Source organism: Hyaena hyaena, unplaced genomic scaffold (assembly GCF_003009895.1).
Source record: "Hyaena hyaena isolate Hyena2069 unplaced genomic scaffold, ASM300989v1 scaffold_5, whole genome shotgun sequence".
NCBI lineage: Eukaryota > Metazoa > Chordata > Mammalia > Carnivora > Hyaenidae > Hyaena > Hyaena hyaena.
Genome location: NW_024080637.1, coordinates 6,618,324 through 6,624,754, shown reverse-complemented (window position 1 = coordinate 6,624,754; position 6,431 = coordinate 6,618,324).

Below are 6,431 nucleotides of genomic sequence, written 5' to 3'. Positions count from 1 at the left end.
TTGCTTTTCTTTGTAGAAGTAAAGTTGGGTTTTGGACTGTCATTCGGGTGGACACTAGCACACCTTGCCAAATTCCTGGTGCACAAACACAGCCTTACTTGTCACACTTAACCTATATTGTTAAACTGGAGTCTGATTTGCTGGTCACGCCCACTACCATCACCCCCGCCCCCCCCCCCTTGTTGCCGTGGTACAGCGCCTTCAGAGAGGTGCATCTGAAATTCCTCTCCAAACAGCCACCTTGTTCTGGTCCTTCTGGAAGGCAAATCTTGGAAGCAACTTCTGACCTGTCCTCTTTCGTAAATACAGTGTACTTTTGAAGTTAAGATTTCATTTTTTTAAACCTTTTTTTCTTTCAAGGATCTTGTTTTCCTCTGCTGGTGATTCCTTTAAACAAATATTTCTCACTCGATTTGAACAATTCACTGTAGTCATTCAGATGGAGTTACAAAAGTCTAGGCTTTGTTTAAATGATCGAAACAAATAATCAAGGCCATGAATTTATGACTAGTATCAAATGGATGGGGTAATTGTGTATTTGTTCAGTTTACCTATGAAGATTAGCTGTTTTTAAGTTGAATTTCTTGATTTTCTTAGGATTCACTTGCTAACGCTTTATGAATCTTAGCCAAGTGGCTCAGTTCTAATCTTCCATTTACCACTTGAAAAATAGGCCGCCTATCTGCTAATACTCTTGAGAATGAATAAATCAGTAGCTTCAAAAGTATGGTCTGCAGACCCCAGCCCCAGAATCTCAGGGGGTATTTGTTAAAATGAAACTTCCTGTGCCACAACCATATTTGCTGAATCAGAATCTTCTAGTTTATTAGAATTACATAACAACGAGCTTAGGCCAACATTTCTTCTCATGCATTCATATTTTTAGGATGCCGAGTACTCATTTATTCACTTGAAAAGGTATCTATTGAACATTTAACATGTACCTGGTGCTGGGGTTCAGTAGTGAACAATACAAGGGCCAGCACTTGCTTTCAAGGAGCTTACACGCAAGTGAGGTGAGGAGACAAAAAGAAAGCAAATAGGCGGAAAGTCAGTAAGCTAAGTTCACATTGATAAGTACTTTAAAGAAAGTGGAACAGGATAATATGATATTGGGGCCTGGGGAGGGTTCATTTAGACTTCTAATTAATTTTGGGGGTTATAGAAGGCGTCTCTGAGGAAGTGGCAGTTGAGCTGAGAAGTACGACAAGGTATGATCATGCAAAGGTCTGGGTGAAGAGGGTCTCAGGGAAAGAAAGAACAAATGCAGAAGTCGCTGATGGTGAATGCTTGGCACATTCTAGACAGAAGAAAGAAGAAAGGGTGGTTGGCTGGTACATAATGAGTAAGTAGTAAAAGATGAGTTTAGGAGAAGCAAGTAGCAGATCACCTAGGCCTTGTGGGTCATGGAATTTGAATTTTACTGCAGTGTAACAGGAAGCCACCATATAAACCTAAATCACATGTCGTCTGACTTATATTTTGATTAAGTAACTCTTGCTGCTCAACGGGCGCCATATGTGGAGTATGGATCATGGCGGGGGCACGAGTGACGGGTCCCCATCAGGACCCTTACAGAAGTCCAGGTGATAGGATGGCAGCCACAAGACAGGCAGCAACAGTGACAATGGGAAGAGGCTGGATTCAGGGGCTGTTTTGGAGGGAGAGCTGATAGGTCATGGTGATGAACTGGTGTCAGAAAGGAAAGGAACAGAAAGAATAAATTCAAAGATGACTCCTTCCTAAGGTTTTGCCTGGGCAACTGCACAAGCGCTGAGGCCGTTTACTAAGATTGGACAGCACAGGAGAGGAACAGGTTCAGGGTGGTTGGGAATCTCAAGAGTTCTGTTGCAGATGAGTGTGTGATGCATTAAGTAGGCAGGCTCTAGGACAGGAGTCTGGTGCTTAGGAGATAAGTAAAAGTTGGGGCTCAACCGTGTAGAGCTGATAGAGCCCATGACTGCACGAGATCACCGAGGGAGGGTGTAGACAGAACTGGGAAGAGGACTGAGACAGGGCCCAGGGCCTCTCCACAGTTAAGATGAAGCACAAGAGGAGTGGGTGTGCAGGTTGGGATAAAACCAGGAGAGTGTGCACAATATAAGCCTAGAGTGGGAACGTAGACAAGAAAGGGGTAGTGGAGGGGCACCTGGGTGGCTTAGTCGGTTGAGCGTCCAACTTTCGCTTAGGTCATGATCTCGCGGTTGGTGGGTTCGAGGCCCGCGTCTGGCTCTGTGCTGACTGCCAGCTCAGAGCCTGGAGCCTGTTTCAGAGTCTGTCACTCCCTCTCTCTCTGACCCTCCCCTGCTCACGCTGTCTCTCTCTCTCTCTCTCTCCTAGAAATAAATAAAAATATTTTTTAAAAAAGGGGGTAGTGGATCGTGATAACGCCCTGAGAGCTCAGGTTGGATGAGAACAGATAATTCAGCAAGCTGGAGATTGTGGCCTTGATTGAGTTGAGGGGAGAGGCCAATGTTAAAAAACGAAATGAAATAGATTAAAGAGAATGGGAGATGAAGTGGAGAGAACTACAGAGGAATTCAAGAAGTTGTACTCTGTAAAGGAGTACAAGTTCCAAATTCAATGGTAACTGGGGCATTGAGGTCAAAGAAGTGTTTTCTTTCATCATTTCTTTTATTCAAGCATATTTAAAAGTAGAGAGAATAGAAACAAACCCTCATGTACCCATTATCCATTGCGGTGGGCTGAATGATACCCCCCCAAAAATGTCCAGGTCTTAATCCCTAGAACCTGCAAATATGTAATAGGGACTTTGCAGATGTGATTGAGCTAAGAATCTTGACATGGGGAGATTATACTGGGGCATCGAGTGGGCCCAATGTAATCACAAGGATCCTTTTAAGAGGGAAGCAGGACGCTTATGGAAGTAAGAGGCTGGAGTGATACAGGGAAGGCGCCTCGTGGCAAAGGAATACAGGTGGCCTCTGATCACTGGCACAGGCAGGGAGATGAAGTCTTCCCTGAAGCCTCAGGCAGAGGGAAAATACAGAGAATGAGAAAGTGTCAAAACAAGGGCAGGCAGTTAGCTTTCCCAGCCCTAGAAGTGCTTGGGACTTTTGGCTTTTTGACAAGACTTGCAGAGTAAGCTTACCGGTTTTCTCCTGGTCCCGCTCCCCACTGTCTTCTTATTATCCAACTTAGCTGTGATCTCCTGGAATCCTGGAAGCAAACAAAGGTAATACCAAGTCAAAATAAAAAGAACGTGTTACCAGAAGGCTTTGTTTTCTTTCTAGTCCTTCCACTGAAGGTCTTTCTGTGGTCTGGGGAAAAACACAGAGGCCTAGCTTTGGAATAGATTTGGTAAGAGAATATTCTGGCAACATTAAATGCTGTGTGCCTTCTGGCCAATAAAGAGCAGTGACCAGCTTTCCTGGCCACCTTTAGCATGCGTCTTTTGTCATCGTTACTTTTTGAAATTTATCTTTAAACCCCAAGGTAGTAGTTTTTAACACACCAGGTGTTGTGCCCTGGCTGTACCTGGACTCTCTCAGTTGGAGAAGAGAAATTCCATTCTGGAATTCCTGGATTGTCCTGACCGGTCTGATTTTGATGTCCAACCATTATGATCTTACTCTGAGTTTCTGAAACGAAATTTCTCCCTCTGCTCCTGCTTCTGCCTCTCATTCCTGGCAACTTCCTCTCTTTCAACTATGAAAATATGGTTCTTTGGGCAGTGAAGAATCAGCTCTAGACTAGAAGTCATAAAACCCAGGCTCCAGTCCATGTTCTGCACCAAGAAATCTTTTCCTCTCAGTGCGCTTGTGGGGATGAGCACTGGGTTTTATATGGAAACCAACTTGACAATAAACTATTTGTAAAAAAAAAAAAAAAAAAAAGAAGAAGAAATCTCTTCCTCTCTGGCCCTTGATTCACTCATCTGTAAAGAGAACTAACTTGCCTGATAGGATTGTTGTAGGAATTAAATTATATAATGTGAGTGAGAGTGCTTTGAACTATAAAGTCTAATCCTGATGTTGTCTAATTATAATTATTTATTTCTAGAACCCTAGAACATTATTAGAGCTCTTCATTTTACAGATGAGGAAGCTGAAGCTCAGAGGGAAGTTTATTCATTAGGGTGGTTAATTTCATATGTTAAGTTGGCTTGGCTACGATGCCTGGGAGTTTGGTCAAAAGCCCATCTAGGTGTTGCTGTGAAAGTATTTTTATAAAGGTGGGTAATATTTAAACAAGCAGGTTTTAAATAAAGAGATTGTGCTCCATAATGTGGATGGGCCTCTCTAATCAGTTGCAGGTCTAAGAGAAAAGATAGATACCTAGAATAAACCTCTTTCTCCCCCACCTTCCTGTTTCTCCCTCTGTATGTATACACACACGCACACACACACACACACACACACACACAGAGCCTATTTGTTTTTCCTCTCTGCAGACTGCTTGCTAATACATTCCTCCTCTCACTCATATGGCAAACAATATTGGGCATCTACTGTGAGCTCTGGTAGGCAGAACAAATGAGACAGGATCCCTGTCCTCAAGTAGGAAACAGACAAGTGACTTCCCAATTACAGCTTTGTGTGGTTAGTACTGTGATTTGGGTCTGCATTGGGAGCTTTGGGTCCCCAGTGAAGAAACGCTAAAATGTGAGGCCCCAGATGCTTCCCAAAAGATAATGAGACCTGAATGAGTTTTGAAGGATGCATGTGGGTTAGCAGATCAGAGAGGGGCTGGGCATTCCCAGCTCTTTGGAGCAAGGGTGGTAGCATCTGCCCACCTGCGGCTCTCAGGAGTTCTGGAGCTGGAGACAGAGGGAGCTGGAGAGAGCGGAGAGATGAAGGTGGAGCAGTCAGCAGGGACCACTCTGGAGAAGGCCTTTTTCCTGAAAATCACGGGAGCCACACAGGAATGACAGAAACTCATGGTTTAGAAAGAGACCTCTGGCTTCCGGGTGGGAGCTGTCCAGTAGGGGGAGTCAGCGAGGAGCCAAGGGAGGATACCGCAGAGGGGCGGCGGTGAGATGCTGCATTCACTCACACAGCATTGGTTGAGCATCCGTATGAGCCAGGCACTCTGTGCAGTGATGGTGACGGGGTTCCGTAAGGAAGACAGACACTGTTGCCGTGGATCTTGCTGGGGGAACTGGCAGGATGCGGTGTTGATCTACAAGAGAAGCTGTGGTCAAAGACTTCAAGGTCCCTCGACTGAGGTCAGTAACCACCCAGATGGGGAGCCCTGCAGAAGGAACAAGTTTGGGGGCCAGATAAGTTCAGTTTGGGGTTTGTTGAGTTGGAGGTAGGACAACCAGATGAAACTGTCCAGGAGATTATTGATCTGTTAGTCTGAGGGGCCGAGGAGTTGGGACAGAGACTGGGAAGAAGGGGGGGGGGGAACAGAATGAAATCTGGCAGGAAGAACAGGCCTCAGGCTAGGAACCTGGAATTGTATGCAAAATGCTCTGTGTTTGGATAAATCTGGGTTTCCCCCACCCTGTGTTTACTCCAGAGACATCATCACATTCTCAAAGAGGACAAAGGATGCCCCCCCCAGCCGCTGAGATAAAGTGGGGTGAGCAGATTGCTAAAGATAGAGACCTAGGGAGTGGCAGCATTTAAAAGGGAAGCAGAGGAAAAGTCCACTGAGAAAAAATGGTCAAAGGAGGAAGAAGCCTGAACAGTGCCCCATCACGGAAACCACAAGAGAGGAGCATTTCCCTGGTGCAGAGTGCAGAGAAGACAGATACAAGCAATTGGACTTGGAGTTGAGAAGGCAGCCCGAGGAGAACCTGGCATACAAGCAGGCTGTTTTCATATCGGGAGAACTGAGACATGATGCATATTTATATGCTACAGCAATGCCCCAGGAGAGAAGGGGAGCCATCTCTGGCCACTGGGGCCCCAAGCAGCACCAGTACCCACCCCCCTTCAGGAAAGCAGTGTTAGCACAGCAGTGGCTCATCCAGAATGAGAGGAAGCTGGTGACAGGTGAACGAAGGCAGCCCTGTGCAGCTTGGCAAGTAGGCTTGTCCAGGAGACTTAAAACCTTGATCTCAGGAGGAATAGCCGATGACTGGGGAGTTGTGCTGCTTGAGAAGCCTCAAGAGGTGATGGTTAGCTGTTTTCAGATGAAGCGCTTCCCTGGGACAGAGGGAACAGATAGGTTTTCTGCATCCAGAACTAATTTAAAGAGAGATAGATTTAATTCAGCAATGGAAGAAAATTTCTAAACTCACAGCTACCTGAAGAGGTATCAAGGTCCTCATCTTCAAAAGTGTGCAAACAGCAGCTGAGTGATTATTTGGCAAGGCTGGTGCATAGAATCCAATCATCAGGTGGGAGTTGGATAGGTGAACTTGAAAGTCCCCTCTAGGCTTGGCAATCTCTAACGTTTGTCAGCTTTCCCTGATCATCTCAAAGGTTTCTGTAAAATGGGAAAAAAAGATATTTTGATTC